Here is a 15,313-nt window from a genome sequence, read left to right as displayed (position 1 = left end):
CAGTGAGACCCAGTCTCTAAAAATAAAAAATGAAAAAAAAGACAAACCAGAAAATTTGAGGAGGTTTGCTGCAAGGACTACACAGAGAGGCATGGGCAGAGTTTGGGGAAACCAACAGGAGTTGGTGAGACACCCAGGGCAAGCATCCTTGGGGATCCCTTATCATTTCTGGAAGCTCCCGACAGGGCAAGGGGAAGGATGTTAGCAGAGCCTAGGGAGAGAGTCGTGTGCATGACGGACACAGCCAAGTTGAGGCAACCCTGCAGGGAAGGACCCAGGAGGATTAGTGTCCCCTATTCACTTTCCTCTGACTACTTTTTTTTTTTTTTTTTTTTTTTTTTGAGACAAGGTGTCGCTCTTGTTGCCCAGGCTGGAGTGCAGTGACGTGATCTCAGCTCACTGCAACCTCTGCCTCCCAAGTTCAAGCTATTCTCCTGCCTTAGCCAAGTAGCTGGAATGACAGACGCCCGCCACCATGCCCAGCAATTTTTGTATTTTTAGTAGAGACAGAGTTTCACCATGTTGGCCAGGTTGGTCTCGAACTTAGGTGATTCACCCGCCTCAGCCTCGCAAAGTGCTGGGATTAGAGACATGAACCACCACGCCTGGCCAATTTTTGTATTTTTAGTAGAGATAGGGTTTCACCATGTTGGCCAGGTTGCTCTCAAACTCCTGACCTCAAGTGATCTGCCCTCCTCAGCCTCCCAAAGTGCTGGGATTACAGGCGTGGGCCACTGCGCCTGGCCAGATTTTCACTTCATCACGGAAGAGATTTCAGCCTGTGGCTAAGGAAGAAGGTAATGAAAGCCTAGGGGAGGAGCTCCCCTTCTCTCATGGAGGAGGGAAGGTAGTTGGGACAGTGGGGACAAGTGCCGCCCCTACAGGAAGGAGGACAAACTTCTGGAGCCAGGGAGGCAAAAACGAGCAGTAAGGGCAGGGGTCCCCAAACCTCAGGCCACAGAGAAACGGGGCCATACAGCAGGAGCTGAGTGGCAGGAGAGCCAGCAAGGTTCCATCTGTATTTACAGCCCCTCCCACTCTGCACATTACCACCTGAGCTCTGCCTCGTGTCAGATAAGCAGCAGCATTAGATTCTCATAGGAGTGCAAATCCTACTGTGAACTGCGCATGCAAGGGATCTAGATTGCATGCTCCTTATGAGTATCTAATGCCTGATGATCTGTCACTGTCTCGCATCACCCTCAGATGGGACCAACTAGTTGTAGGAAAAGAAGCTCAGGGCTCCCACTGACTCTACATTATGGTCGTATCATTATTTCATCATATAGTGCCATGTAATAATAATAGAAATGAAGTGCACAAAAAAATCTAATGCGTTTGAGACTGGTCGCGGTGGCTCATGCCTGTAATTCCATCACTTTGGGAGGCCGAGGCAGATGGATCACTTGAGACCAGGAATTAGAGACCAGCCTGGCCAACGTGATGAAACCCTATCTACTGAAAATACAAAAACTAGTTGGGCATGGTGGCGCACGCCTGTAATTCCAACTAATCAGGAGGCTGAGGCACAAGAATCACTTGAACCCAGGAGGCAGAGGTTGCAGTGAGCTGAGATCATGCCACTGCACTCCAGCCTGGGTGACAGAGCAAGACTCTGTCTCAAATACATAAATATAAATAAAAATGTAGACCGCGTGCGGTGGCTCATGCCTGTAATCCCAGCACTTTGGGAGGCTGAGACGGGCAAACCACCTGAGGTCAGAGGTTCGAGACCAGCCTGGCCAACATGGTGAAACTCTGCCTCTACTAAAAATACAAAAATTGGCCGGGCGCGGTGGCTCAAGCCTGTAATCTCAGCACTTTGGGAGGCCGAGACGGGCGGATCACGAGGTCAGGAGATCGAGACCATCCTGGCTAACACAGTGAAACCCCGTCTCTACTAAAAAATACAAAAAACTAGCCGGGCGAGGTGGCGGGCGCCTGTAGTCCCAGCTACTCGGGAGGCTGAGACAGGAGAATGGCGTAGACCCGGGAGGCGGAGCTTGCAGTGAGCTGAGATCCGGCCACTGCACTCCAGCCTGGGCAACAGAGCGAGACTCCGTCTCCAAAAAAAAAAAAAAAAAAAAAAAAAAAAAAAAAAAAAAAAAAATTAACTGGGTGTGGTGGTGCATGCCTATAACCCCAGCTACTCGGGAGGCTGAGGCAGGAGAAACGCTTGAACTCGGGAGGCAGAGGTTGCAGTCAGCCGAGATTGTGCCACTGCACTCCAGCCTGGGCAACAGAGTGAGACTCCATCTCCAAAAAAAAAAGGGGGGGGGAGGGGTGGGCCAGTAGCCAGGCATGGCTCTCATCTGTAATCCTAGCACTTTGGGAGGCCGAGGCAGGAGGATTACCTGAGATCAGAAGTTTGAGACCAGCCTGACCAACATGGAGAAACCTCGTCTCTACTAAAAATACAAAATTAGCCGGGTGTGGTGGCACATGCCTGTAGTCCCAGCTACTCGGGAGGCTGAGGCAGGAGAATCACTTGAACCCGGGAGGTGGAGGTTGGGGTGAGCCAAGATCACGCCACTGCGCTCCAGCCTGAGCAACAAGAGCGAAACTCCATCTCAAAAAATTAAAAAATAAAAAAAGTATCACTTGAATCATCCCGAAACCACCCCCACCCCGGTCTGTGGAAAAATTGTCTCTCACAAAGCCAGTCCCTGGTGCCAAAGAGGTTGGAGGTCGCTGAGTTAGGGGACATCAGAACATCCCAATTCAGAGGTGAGCAAGGGGAGATAAGATCCAGGGTGAGGCCATGGGCATGGAAGGTTGCTGAGGTCCAGAGTCCAGGGCCTGAGAATACAGGACAGAGAACAGGGTGTCAGACACAATGGAAGGTTCTGGGGTGGGGAAACCAGCACCCCCAGAAGGGGTTGAGAATGACCTCCCCTCTACCTCTCCCCAGAACCACAGAGCTGCAGATGCTCCATTGAAGTGAATTCCAGGCTGGGCTTGGTTGCTCATGCCTGTAATTCCAGCACTTCGGGAGGCTGAGGCAGGAGGATCACTTGAGGCCAAGAGTTCAAGACCCCATCTCTACGGGGAAAAAAAAAAAAAAAAAGGCTGGGCTCAGTGGCTCACGCCTATAATCCCAGCACTTTGGGAGGCCAAGGTGGGCAGATCATGAGGTCGAGAGATCGAGACCATCCTGGCCAATATGGTGAAACCCCGCCTCTGCTAAAAATACAAAAATTAGCTAGGCGTGGTGGCGCACGCCTGTAGTCCCAGCTACTGGGGAGGCTGAGGCAGGAGAATCGCTTGAACCCAGGAGGCAGAGGTTGCAGTGAGACAAGATCACTCCACTGCACTCCAGCCTGGCGACAGAGCAAGACTCTGTCTCAAAAAAAAAAAAAAAAAAAAAAAGGCCGGGTGCCATGGCTCACACCTGTAATCCCAGCACTTTGGGAGGCTGAGGCGGGCGGATCACAAGGTCAGGAGATCAAGACCATCCTGGCTAACACGGTGAAACCCCATCTCTACTAAAAATACAAAACATTAGCCGGGCATGGTGGTGGGAGCCTGTAGTCCCAGCTACTCGGGAGGCTGAGGCAGGAGAATGGCGTAAACCCGGGAGGCGGAGCTTGCAGTGAGCCGAGATTGCACCATTGCACTCCAGCCTGGGTAACAGAGTGAGACTCCTTCTCAAAAAAAAAAAAAAAAAGGCCAGGCGTCGTGACTCATGCCTGTAATCCCAACACTTTGGGAGGCAGAGGTGGGTGGATTACCTGAGGTCAGAAGTTCAAGACCAGCCTGGCCAACATGGTAAAACCCCGTCTTTACAAAAATAAAAAAATTAACTGGGCATGATGGCGGGTGCCTGTCATTCCAGCTACTTGGGAGGCTGAGGCATGAGAATTGCTTGAACCCAGGAGGTAGAAGTTGCAGTTAGCTGAGATGGTACCATTGCACTCCAGCCTGGGCAACAGTGAGACTCTGTGGGGAAAAAAAAAATATATATATATATATATATGTGTGTGTGTGTGTGTATATATATATATATATGCGAGTTCGGTGGCTCACGCCTGTAATCCCAAGCACTTTGTGAGGCCGAGGCAGGCAGATCACCTGAGGTCAGGAGTTCAAGACCAGCCTGACCAACATGGAGAAACCCCATCTCTACTAAAAATACAAAATTAGCCAGGCGTAGTGGCTCTTGCCTGTCATCCCAGTTACTTGGGAGGCTGAGGCAGGAGAATTGCTTGAACGCGGGAGGCAGAGGTGGCGGTGAGCTGAGATCGTGCCATTGCACTCCAGCCTGGGTGAGAAGAGTGCAACTCCGTCTCAAAAAAAAAACCCAAACAAACAAAAAGCGACTTCTCTTCCTCCACTTCCTTTTCTCCTCCATCAGTTCTCACACCCCAACACCCCAGTCTTTCCCTCTGACCTAGCCCCTGATCCAGGGGGTGTGGATATGTCTATGTGCATACAGAGGGTCTCAGGAAGTCTCGAGGGCTGGCCCTGGACACGATCAGGTCCCAACTCCCAATTTATTCATTCATCCAGCTGAAAATGATTTCACTTACTGTGCATCGGGCTCTGTGCTGGATGTGGGGGACTTAGCACTGATCAAGACAGATCCTCACCTAGCTTGCAATCTGACGGGCGAGCCAGGCAGGATCACATGGAGTCATCAGAGCCCTGATGGAGGCTGTGTGAAACCTCAGGGTAGGCTCCCTGGGAGAAGAGAATGACAGGCCTTCCAAAGTGATTCTTTTCGACCAGGCGCAGTGGCTCACGCCTGTAATCCTAACACTTTGGGAGGCCAAGGTGGGTAGATTGCTTGAGCTCAGGAGTTTGAGACCAGCCAGGGAAAGATGGTGAAATCCCGTCTCTACTAAAATACAAAAAAATTAGCCCAGGTGCAGTGGCTCATGCCTGTAATCCCAGCACTTTGGGAGGCTGAGGCGGGTGAATCACTTGAGGTCAGGAGTTCAAGACCAGCCTAGCCGAACTCCTGACTCTACTAAAAATACAAAAAATTAGCCAGCTGTGATGGCGGGTGGTTGTAATCTCAGCTACTTGGGAAGCTGAAGCAGAAGAACAGCTTGAACCCGGAGGCGGAGGTTGCAGTGAGTCAAGATCAGACCGTTGTACTCCAGCCTGGGCAACAAGAGTGAAACTCTGTCTCAAAGAGAAAAAAAAAAAAAATTACCTGGGCATGGTGCTGCGCGCCTGTAGTCCCAGCTACTCGGGAGGCTGAGGCATGAGAATCGCTTGAACCTGGGAGGCAGAGTTTGCAGTGAGCTGAGATCGTACCACTGCACTACAACCTGGGCGACAGAATGAGACTCTGTCCCCAAAAAACCAAAAAAACCCAAAGTGATTGTTTGTAAACTAAATCAGATCAGCTTCTTGTGCTAAAACCCTCCAGTGGCTTCACCTTCACTGTGCTTGGGCTAGAATCCCAGACCCTCTGGTCCCTTGGGAGTCAGCCCCACCCACTTCCCTGACCTCCTCCACTTTGCTCATTCTGCACCCGGCACCCAGGCTTCCTCACTGTTCTTCTCGTCCAACCTCTCCTTCCTCCTCTGGGCCTTTGCACTCGCCGTTCACTCTGTCTGGAACACCCCAGCCCTGGATGTTTGCCTCGCAGGCTCCTCTTCTCCTTTGGGTGACTTCCCTGCTCTCCCTCACATTTAACCATCTTGTCTCAATGGCTCTGTTTCGGTTTCTTTTCTTTTCTTTTCTTTCTTTCTTTTTTTTTTTTTTTTTTTTTTTTTTGAGATGGAATATCCCTCTGTCACCCAGGCTGGAGTGCAGTGGTGCGATCTCGGCTCATGGCAACCTCCACCTCCCAGGTTCAAGCGATTCACTTGCCTCAACCTCCCAAGTTACTGGGACTACAGGCACCCGCCACCATGCCCGGCTAATTTTTGTATTTTTAGTAGAGACGAGGTTTCACCATGTTGACCCAGGCTGGTCTCCAACTCCTGACCTCAGGCGATCCGCCCACCTCAGCCTCCCAAAGTGCTGGGATTACAGGCATGAGCCATCATACCCAGCCTGTTTATTATTATTTTTTTAAGACAGGGTCTTGCTCTTTTGCCCAGGCTGGAGTACAGTGGCACAATCATAGCTCTCTGCAGCCTCAAACTCTGGGCTCAAATGATCCTCCTGCCTTAGCCGCAGAAGTAGATGGTACTACAGGCAGGCACCACCTATGCTTGGCTAATTTAAAAGATTTCCTTAGGCCAGGCGCAGTGGCTCACGCCTGTAATCCCAGCGGTTTGGGAGGCCAAGGCAGGTGGATCACGAGCTCAGGGGTTCGAGACCAGCCTGACCAACATGGTGAACCCTGTCTCTACTACACACACACACACACACACACACAAAAAAAAAAAAAAACCAAAACAAAACGAAAAAAAAAAAATACTAGCCGGGCATGGTGGCGCATGCCTGTAATCCCAGCTACTCGGGAGGCTGAGGGAGGAGAATCGCTTGAATCCAGGAGGCGGAGGTTGCAGTGAGTGGAGATGGTGCCACTGCACTCTAGCCTGGTGACAGAGCGAGACTCTGTCTCAAAAAAAAAAAAAAAAAAAAAAATTCTTTCGAAGAGACAGGTGGGGTCTCGCTATGTTGACCAGACTGGTTCTGAACTCCTGGACTCAAGTGATACTCCTTCCTTTGCCTCCCAAAGTGTTGGGATTACAGGCGTGAGCCACCGCGCCCGGCCTTGATGGTTCTTGTTTGTCTGTTTGTTTCTTGTCTGTTTCCCTTCTCAGGGCAGGAACTGGCTCTGTCTTGGGTCACCTCTGCCTACAATAAGGCCTGGCACCAAGTAAGTGTCCAGTAAATGTTTGTTGAACGACTGAATGAAGGTGAGAAGAGCTGGAGGGTCAGAGTAAGCAGCCAGGGGAAAGGAGCCTTTGTGGTATGAGAAGCATGTTTCTACCAGTGGGAACGTTGCAGGCAAAGGCTGGCAAGGCCAAGAGGCAGGGAGATGAAACTGATGAGGTGGGGAGGAATTGTGTTACTTTAGGCAATGGGGAGCCATGGAAGGTTCAAGCGTCAGAGTGTCCCAGGGAAGCAGTGTCCAGGGGACACGGCTGGGTCCAGCCTCCCCACACTTGCCAAAGGCCCACACTCAACTGCCCTCACCCCTGCTGGTTCTCACTAGGCTCCCACAGCCCACTGCCTGGCTGGAGAACCTGGCCCCAGCTTCTGGGCAGAGGGCGGGACCGCAGTCCCAAGAGGAAAAGCCAGGGCACATTCTCAGGTTCCTGGTCAGCGGGCCAGCAGCTGTGTCTTGGCCTGGCCCCAGGTCCCGCATCCCCAGGGACTGAGCTCATGGAGGAGAAATGCAGTCCCCAGCCAAGGCAGCCAGCAGGAGCTGGAGAGGGGGCTCAAGCCCACCCCCACCACATTGGGAACTGTGCGGCTGCAGGCTGCAAGGCCATGGGAAGGGTTGCTCCAACTGCCCCGTCCCCTAGGGATCTGGACACCTTGGGTGGGTCCCACCACCGTGGCTGGAGGGCAGTGGCAGGAACCCGCAGCTGAGATCCCATCTTTGGCTGAGCGGGTGCTTTGTAGATATGTCTTTCTTCTTTTTACTTGAGACAGAGTCTTGCTCTGTTGCTCAGGCTGGAGTGCAGTGGTGCAATCTTGGCTCACTGCAAGCTCTGCCTCCCGGGTTCAAGTGATTCTCCTGCCTCAGCCTCCCAAGTAGCTGGGATTACAGGCGTCTGCCACCAGGCCTGACTAATTTTTGTATTTTTAGTGCAGGTGGGGTTTCGCCATATTGGCCAGGCTGGTCTCGAACTCCTGACCTCAAGTGATCTGCCCATTTCAGCCTCCCAAAGTGCTGGGATTACAGGCATGAGCCACCGCTCCTGGCCGGGTCTGTCTTCTTTTAGTCTGTATTCCCCCGTGCAGTCCTCTGCCTGTGTTTTCACCATTACTGCCCCCTCTCCCACAGACCACGGTGTGCTGTATCAGCAGTCACAGACTCTGAACTTCCCACCTAGTGAAATGTGTGTCCAGGGTCCTTGGTTGCTCCTAGTGATGGGGAACTCAGCACCTCCTACAGCATCCATTCCAGCAGAAAGCCCTTTCTCAATTGTTTGAACCCAGGAGACGGAGTTGCAATGAGCCGAGATCGAGCCACTGCACCCCAGCCTGGGTGACAGAATGACACTCTGTCTCAAAAAAAAAAAAAAAAAAAAAAGAGGAAAAAAAGAAAGAAAGAAAGAAAGAAAGGCCCTTCTCAGATGGGCCAAGGGAGGAGCTGACCTTCCTTGAGGGCCCTAACTTTGCCCCTCAATCCCTAGACCCTTCTGTGGAACCATAGACCATCCCTGCCTGCAAAATTATACTGAACAGAGTGGTTTGAGGCCCCCAAAGTGGCGGCTTTTTTTTGGTGGGGGGACGGGGTCTCACTCTGTCACCAGGCTGGAGTGCAGTGGTGCAATCTTGGGTCACTGCAACCTCCACCTTCCGGGTTCAAGCGATTCCCCTGCCTCAGCCTCCTGAGTAGCTGGGACTACAGGCGCCCGCCACCACACGCGGCTAATTTTTTGTATTTTTAGTAGAGACGGGGTTTCACCATGTTAGCCAGGATGGTCTCGATCTCCTGACCTTGTGATCTGCCTGCCTTGGCCTCCCAAAGTGCTGGGATTATAGGCATGAGCCACCGTGCCCTGAAGTGGCTCTTCTGGGCTGGGCTTCTCAGTTCCTTCAGCCCCTTCCTGAGTCACCAAACTGTCCCATGTCACCTGCTTTGTGCTCACCCCATGCTGGGGGATGCTGGGACCCTCGAGAAACCTCATCCTCTGTCTACCTCAGTCTTTTGTTTGTTTGTTTTTTGTTTTTGTTTGGAGACAGGGTCTCAGTCTGTCACCCAGGCTGGAGTGCAGGGGCACGATCTCAGCTCACTGCAATCTCCACTTCCCAGGTTCAAGCGATCCTCACACCTCAGTCTTCCGAATTGCTGGGACTACAGGTATGCAGCAGCATGCCCGGATAATTTTTGTGTTTTTTGTAGACACGGGGTTTTACCATGTTACCCAGGCTGGTCTGAAACTGCTGCCCTCAGGTGACCCGCCCGCCTCGGCCTCCCAAAGTGTTGGGATGACAGGCGTGAGCCACTGCGCCCAGCCAGCCCTTAGTCTTTAAATAGGGGACAAACCAGGGTACAGACACCCCAAACCCCTTGTGAACAAGGCTGAGCCGTGGAGAAAAAGGGCACCGGAAGAGCAGGGGTGTCGGGGAGAGAGGGGTGCAGACTGAGGGGCAGGGAGGACTTCCCAGAGAGGTATCCTTGAAGAATGGATAGGAGGTAACCAGAAACAGAAATAAGGGGCCAGGCACAGTGACTCAGGCCTGGAATCCCAGCACTTTGGGAGGCCAAGAGTGGGAGGATCACTCAAGCTCAAGAGTTTGAGATCAGCCTGGGCAACATAGCGAGACCCCCATCGCTACAAAAAATACAAAAATTAGCAGGGTTTGGTGGGGAGCACCTGTAATTCCAACTACTCGGGAGACCGAAGTGGGAGGATCACTTAAGCCTGGAAGGTCAAGGCTGCAGTGAGCTGTGATCGCACCACTGCACTCCAGCCTGGACTATAGAACGAGACTCTGTCTCTATTAAAAATAAGTAAATAAAATAAATAAATAAATAAATAGAGAGAAAGAAAGAGAGCAAGCAGGCTGGGCGTGGTGGCTCACGCCTGTAATCCCAGCAATTTGGGAGGCTGAGGCGGGCAGATCACTTGAGGTCAGGAGTTCGAGACCCGCCTGGCCAACATGGTGAAACCCCATCTCTACTAAAAATACAAAAATTAGCCGGGCGTGGTGGCCCACCCCTGTAATTCCATGGGAGGCTGAGGCCGGAGAATCACTTGAACCCGGGAGGTGGAGGCTGCAGTGAGCTGAGATTGCACCACTGCACTCCAGCCTGGGTGACAGAGCAAAACTCCATCTCAAAAAAAAAAAAAAAAAAGAAAAAAAAAGAAAGAGAGTAGCTTGGGCAAAGGGGTGGCCTGTCTGAGAACTGTGTGAGAAACAGCAGAACATTCCCCCTAGCTGGAAAAAAATGTATTTTTGAAGAGGTCACAGTGGCTGTGAGTTCCCGCTTGGGGAGGAAGCAAAAGGGTGTTTCTGTGCAGCTGGGTGTCTCAGGCAGAGGGAAGCGCCCAGGCAAAGACCATGGGAGCGCAAGGCCTGCTGGGTGCAGATGAGGTTTGACATGGTGTGATGGTTGTTTTGTTTTGTTTTTTTTGTTTTTTTTTTTTGCTGGGGGGTTGGTGGGGAGGGTTAGGAAGGAGAGGGTCATTCCCGGCCCAAGGGGCCCGAAAGTAGGACTGAGGGTCTTGGATTTCCTTCCTGGGTGGTGAGCATGACGCAGGACTAGATCTGTGCCTGCCCCCACGGGCCTGTTGACTCAGCACAGTCGCCGTGCGTCAGGGTGTACCCCTTCTTAGGCAACTTTTGTCTATTCCTCTGCCCAACCCCTACCCTGCCCCTGTACTCCATGTGGCCGGGAGTCACTGAGATCCAGGTTCATTTTTTTTTCTTTTTCTTCCTGTTTTTTTTTTTTTTTTTTCTGAAACAAGGTCACTCTGTTGCCCAGGCTGCAGTACAGTGGTGTGACCATGGCTCCCTGCAGTCTGGAACTCCTGGGCTCAGGTGATCCTCCTGCCTCAGCCTCCTGAGTAGCTGGGACTACAGGTGTACACCACCACACCCAGCTAATTGTTTCTTTTTTGTTTTTGTTTTTGTAGAGACAGAGTCTCACTATGGCCCAGCCTGGTCTCAAACTCTGAACTCAAGTGATCCTCCTGCCTCAGCCTCCCAAAGTTCTGAGATTACAGGTGTGCTACACTGTGCCCAGCCAGGCCTTTTTTTTGGGAGACAGTCTTGCTCCAAAGCTGGAGTGCAGTGTCATGATCATAGTTCACTGCAGCCTGGAACTCCTGGGCTCAAGTGATCCTCCTGCCTCAGTCTTCCGAGTAGCTGGGACTATAGGCACGCACCGCAACGCCTGGCTTGAGACTTAGCTTCAAACCTCAACTTTTTTCCCAGAAAGGCTGCAGTGAGTCACTGTCTTTTTTTTTTTTTTTTTTTCTTTTTTGAGACAGAGTTTCACGCTTGTTGCCCAGGCTGGAGTGCAGTGGTGCAATCTCAGCTTATCGCAACCTCCTCCTTCCAGGTTCAAACGATTCTCCTACATCAGCCTCCTGAGTAGCTGGGATTACAGTCACCGGCCGCCATGCCCAGGAAATTTTGGTATTTTTAGTAGAGATGGGGCTTCACCACGTTAGCCAGGCTGGTCTGGAACTCCTGACCTCAGGTGATCCACCCACCTCAGCCTCCCAAAGTGCTGGGATTCCAGGCGTGTGCCACCGTGGCCGGCCTGTCTTCTAAAGTTATACGGCTGCACCTGTAAGATGGAAATGGTCAAATATCTTCACCTTCTGCCCTCTCAGAAGCCAGGGCAAGACCAGGGGTTGTCAGTGATGCTAGCTGCTGGTCAGTCATTCAACTTTCTTTGTTGTTGTTGTTGTTGTTGTTTTGAGACAGAGTCTCACTTTGTCACAGGCTAAAGTGCAATGGGCTTCATTGCACTCTGGGCTGGAGTGCAGTGGTACGATCTTGGCTCACTGCAACCTCCACCTCCTGAGTTCAAGCGATTCTCCTGCCTCAGCCTCCTGAGTAGCTGGGATTACAGGAACATGCCACTAAGCCTGGCTAATTTTTGTAATTTTAGTAGAGACAGGGTTTCACCATGTTGGTCAGGCTGGTTTTGAACTCCTGACCTTATGATCCGCCCGCCTCGGCCTCCCAAAGTGCTGGGATTACAGTCGTGAGCCACTGTGCCCAAGCTCAGCTTTTATCCTTAGCACTCTCTCTCACTCTCTCTTTATGAGACAGCTCTGTCACCCAGGTTGGAGTGCAGTGGTGTGATCATAGCTCACTGCAGCCTGGAACTCCTGGGCTCAAGCAATCCTTCCACCTCAGCCTCTTTTTTTTTTTTTTTTTTTGAGACAGAGTCTCACTCTGTTGCCCAGGCTGGAGTGCAGTGGTACAATCTCAGCTCACTGCAACCTCCGCCTCCCAGGTTCAAGCGATTCTCCTGCCTCAGCCTCTGAGTAACTGGGACTACAGGCGCGTGCCACCACGCCTGACTAATTTTTTGTGTTTTTAGTAGGGACAAGGTTTCACTGTGTTAGTCAGGATGGTCTCAATCTCCTGACCTTGTGATCCTCCTGCCTCGGCCTCTCAAATGGTGGGATTACATGGGTGAGCCACCACACCCAGCAATTTTAAAATTTTTTATGGAGATGAGATTTCACGATGTTGCTCAGGCTTATCTGAAACTCCTGAGCTCAAGCAGTCCTCCCATGTCTGCCTCCTAAAGTGTGATTATGGGTGGGAGCCACTGTGCCCGGCTGTCTCCTCTCTTTGACAAGCTTTCTCTGTCTCCTTTGCCTCCTCTTTCAGCCTTTAAAAATCATCCGTCTGGCCGGGCGTGGTGGCTCACGCCTGTAAACCAGCACTTTGGGAGGCTGAGGCAGACGGATCACAAGGTCAGGAGTTTGAGACCAGCTTGGCCAGTATGGTGAAATCCTGTCCCTACTAAAAATACAAAAAGTTATCTGGGCATGGTGGTGCGCGCCTGTAGCCCCAGCTAGTCGGGAGGCTAAGGCAGGATGATCTCTTGAACCCGGGAGGCAGAGGTTGCAGTGAGCCGAGATTGCGCCACCGCACTCTGGCTTAGGTGGCAGAGTGAAAGTCCGTCTAAAAAAGAAAAATCCATCCAACCGGGCACGGTGGTTCATGCCTGTAATCCCAGCATTTTGGGAGGACGAGACGGGTGGATCACAGGGTCAGGAGTTCGAGACCAGCCTGGCCAAGATGGTGAAACCCTCGTTTCTACTAAAAATACAAAAATTAGCCAGGCATAGTGGTGAGCGCCTGTAATCCCAGCTACTTGAGAGCTGAGGCAGAGAATTGCTTGAATCCAGGAGGCGGAGGTTGCAGTGAGCTGAAACCACTCCACTCCCTGGGTGACAGAGCGAGGTTCCGTCTCAAAAAAAAAAAAAAAAAAAAAAAAATCCATCCTAAGTATCAATGGACGACTGGGTAAGTATTGTGTGGTATAGCCATTCAATGAAATATTACTTAGCCATAAAAAGGAAGGAAGGCTGGGCACAGTGGCTCATGCCTATAATCCTAGCACTTTGGGAGGCCAAGACCAGCCTGGCCAACATGGTGAGGCTCTATTAAAATTACAAGATGTTTGTATTTTTACAAAATAACTAGAATTATTAACTATTAAAAATACAAAAATTAGCTGGGTGTCGTGGCAGGTACCTGTAGTCACAGCTACTCAGGAGGCTGAGGCAGGAGAACTGCTTGAACCTGGGAGGCGGTGGTTGCAGTCAGCCCGAGATCATGCCACTGCACTCCAGCCTGGGCACAACAGAGTGAGACCCTGTCTCAAAATTAATAATAATAATAATAATAATAATAAATAATAAAATTAAAAGGAAGGAAGCTTGGATCCATGCTACGACACAGAAGAACCCCAAAAACATGATGTTGAGTGACAGAAGCCAGACACAAAAGGCCACATAGTGTATGATTCCATTGATATGAAATGCCCAGAATGGATAAATTCATAGAGACAGAAAGTGGATTAGTGGGTTCGAGGGCCTGGAGGAGGGAGAATGGGGAGGTTTCTGTTTGCAGGGATGGAAATGATCTGTAACTAGAGGTGATGGTCACACAGTATGAACATACTTTAAATGGTCAATGTTTAATTTTATGCTATGTGAATTTTACCTCAATTAAAACAAAAAGCATCAGAGAAGGCCCAGGAGTTGTGGGGTGTGTTTGTAGTTCCAGCTACTCGGGAGGCCACTTGGGCCCAGGAGTTCGAGGCTGCAGTGAGCTATGATTGTGCCACTGGAACCCCGCCTGGGAAACAGAGCAAGACACTCTCTCAAAAAAAAAAAAAAGTAAAAAAATGATCCGGAGAAATAATCAAAAGATGCTAAAATCCATGGGGGAAAGCTTAATGGGTACTAGGATATTCACATGGTCTCAGTGTATTTCCTTATAGGATAACTGTTCTGTGATGCTAGTCCCTGGTCAGTCATTCAACTTTCATCCCCCTTACAAATGGGGAGGATGGAAAGGGAGGAAAATGCACTCTTATAGCAAGAAAACTTGACCAACTTTGCCCTGGTGATGACAGCTGAACATCGCCAATGCTGGGAACTGACGTCAGGAACCTTCTGATATGATGCACCGGGCAGCATTGCTTCTGTGGTTTCTGCCGAAGATGCACAGCCTGAACCTGGTCACAAGGAAATGGCAGGCCAGCTGGCTGCTGGCCATTCTGCACAACTGACCTCAGCTCTCCAAAAATGTCAATGTCATGAAAGACAAAGAAAGGCTGAGGAACCGATTCAGATTAAAAGAAATCAAGAGATATAAGGATTAGAATTAGCCGGGTGTGGTGGCCAGCTACTTGGGAGGCTGAGGCAGGAAAATCTGTTGAACTTGGGAGGCGGAGGTTACAGTGAGCCAAGATCATGCCACTGCACTTCAGCCAGGGCGACAGAGCAAGACTCTGCCTCCAAACAAAAGGATTAGATGCAACTCATGATGCAGCATTAGATCCTGGGCCAGCAAAGAAACATTGCAATAAAAGATTCAATTTTTTTTCTTTTCTTTTTCTTTTTTCTTTTTTTTTTTTGAGACTCAATCTTGCTCTTTCACCCGGTCTGGAGTGCAGTGTCGCGATCACAGCTCACTGCAACCTCTGCCTCCTCGGTTCAAGCTATTCTCGTGCCTCAGCCTCCCGAGTAGCTGGGATTACAGGCACCCGCCACCATGCCCAGCTACTTTTTGTATTTTTAGTAGAGACGGGGTTTCACCATGTTGGCCAGGCTGGTCTTGAACTCCTGACCTCAGGTGATCCGCCAGCCTCAGCCTCCCAAAGTGCCGGAATTACAGGTGTGAGCCACCACACCCGGCCACTGTTTTTTTTTTTTTTCCCTACAGGGTCTTGCTCTGTTATTCAGACTGGAATGGAGTAGCATGATCACAGCTCATGGCAGCCTCGACCTCCTGGGCTCAAGCAACTCTCTCACCTCAGCCTCCCGGGTAGCTGGGACTACAGGTATGCACCACCATATGCTGCTAATTTTTTCTAGTTTTGTAGAGTCAGGGGTCTTACTATATTGCCCAGGCTAGTCTTGAGCTGTTGGCCTCAACCAATCCTCCTTCCTTGGCCTCTCAAAGTGTTGGGATTACACGTATGAGCCACTGTACCTGGCCCAATAAAGCCTATTATTTGGGC

The 15,313-nt window shown here is 50.8% G+C and overlaps 2 long non-coding RNA genes across 2 annotated transcripts in view; one reads left to right on the top strand and one right to left on the bottom strand.

The window, feature by feature from the left end:
• Positions 1-6,549, bottom strand: part of LOC144336816 (uncharacterized) — a 177,521-nt gene extending 170,972 nt beyond the window's left edge. The window contains exons 1-2 of the long non-coding RNA XR_013409135.1: positions 6,490-6,549; positions 3,088-3,308 (exon numbers count right to left, since the gene is read on the bottom strand). This is a non-coding gene — a long non-coding RNA (uncharacterized LOC144336816). The remainder of the gene's footprint in view (positions 1-3,087; positions 3,309-6,489) is intronic.
• LOC144336815 (uncharacterized) lies at positions 2,098-13,058 on the top strand. The gene is made up of 4 exons (XR_013409134.1): positions 2,098-3,068; positions 8,612-9,081; positions 11,805-12,686; positions 12,985-13,058. It is a non-coding gene; the product is annotated as an uncharacterized LOC144336815 (long non-coding RNA).
• The last annotated feature ends 2,255 nt before the right edge of the window (positions 13,059-15,313 follow it).

The sequence above is a fragment of the Macaca mulatta genome, chromosome 19 (assembly GCF_049350105.2).
Source record: "Macaca mulatta isolate MMU2019108-1 chromosome 19, T2T-MMU8v2.0, whole genome shotgun sequence".
NCBI classification, from domain to species: domain Eukaryota; kingdom Metazoa; phylum Chordata; class Mammalia; order Primates; family Cercopithecidae; genus Macaca; species Macaca mulatta.
This window is presented reverse-complemented; position numbering and strand designations above follow the sequence as displayed.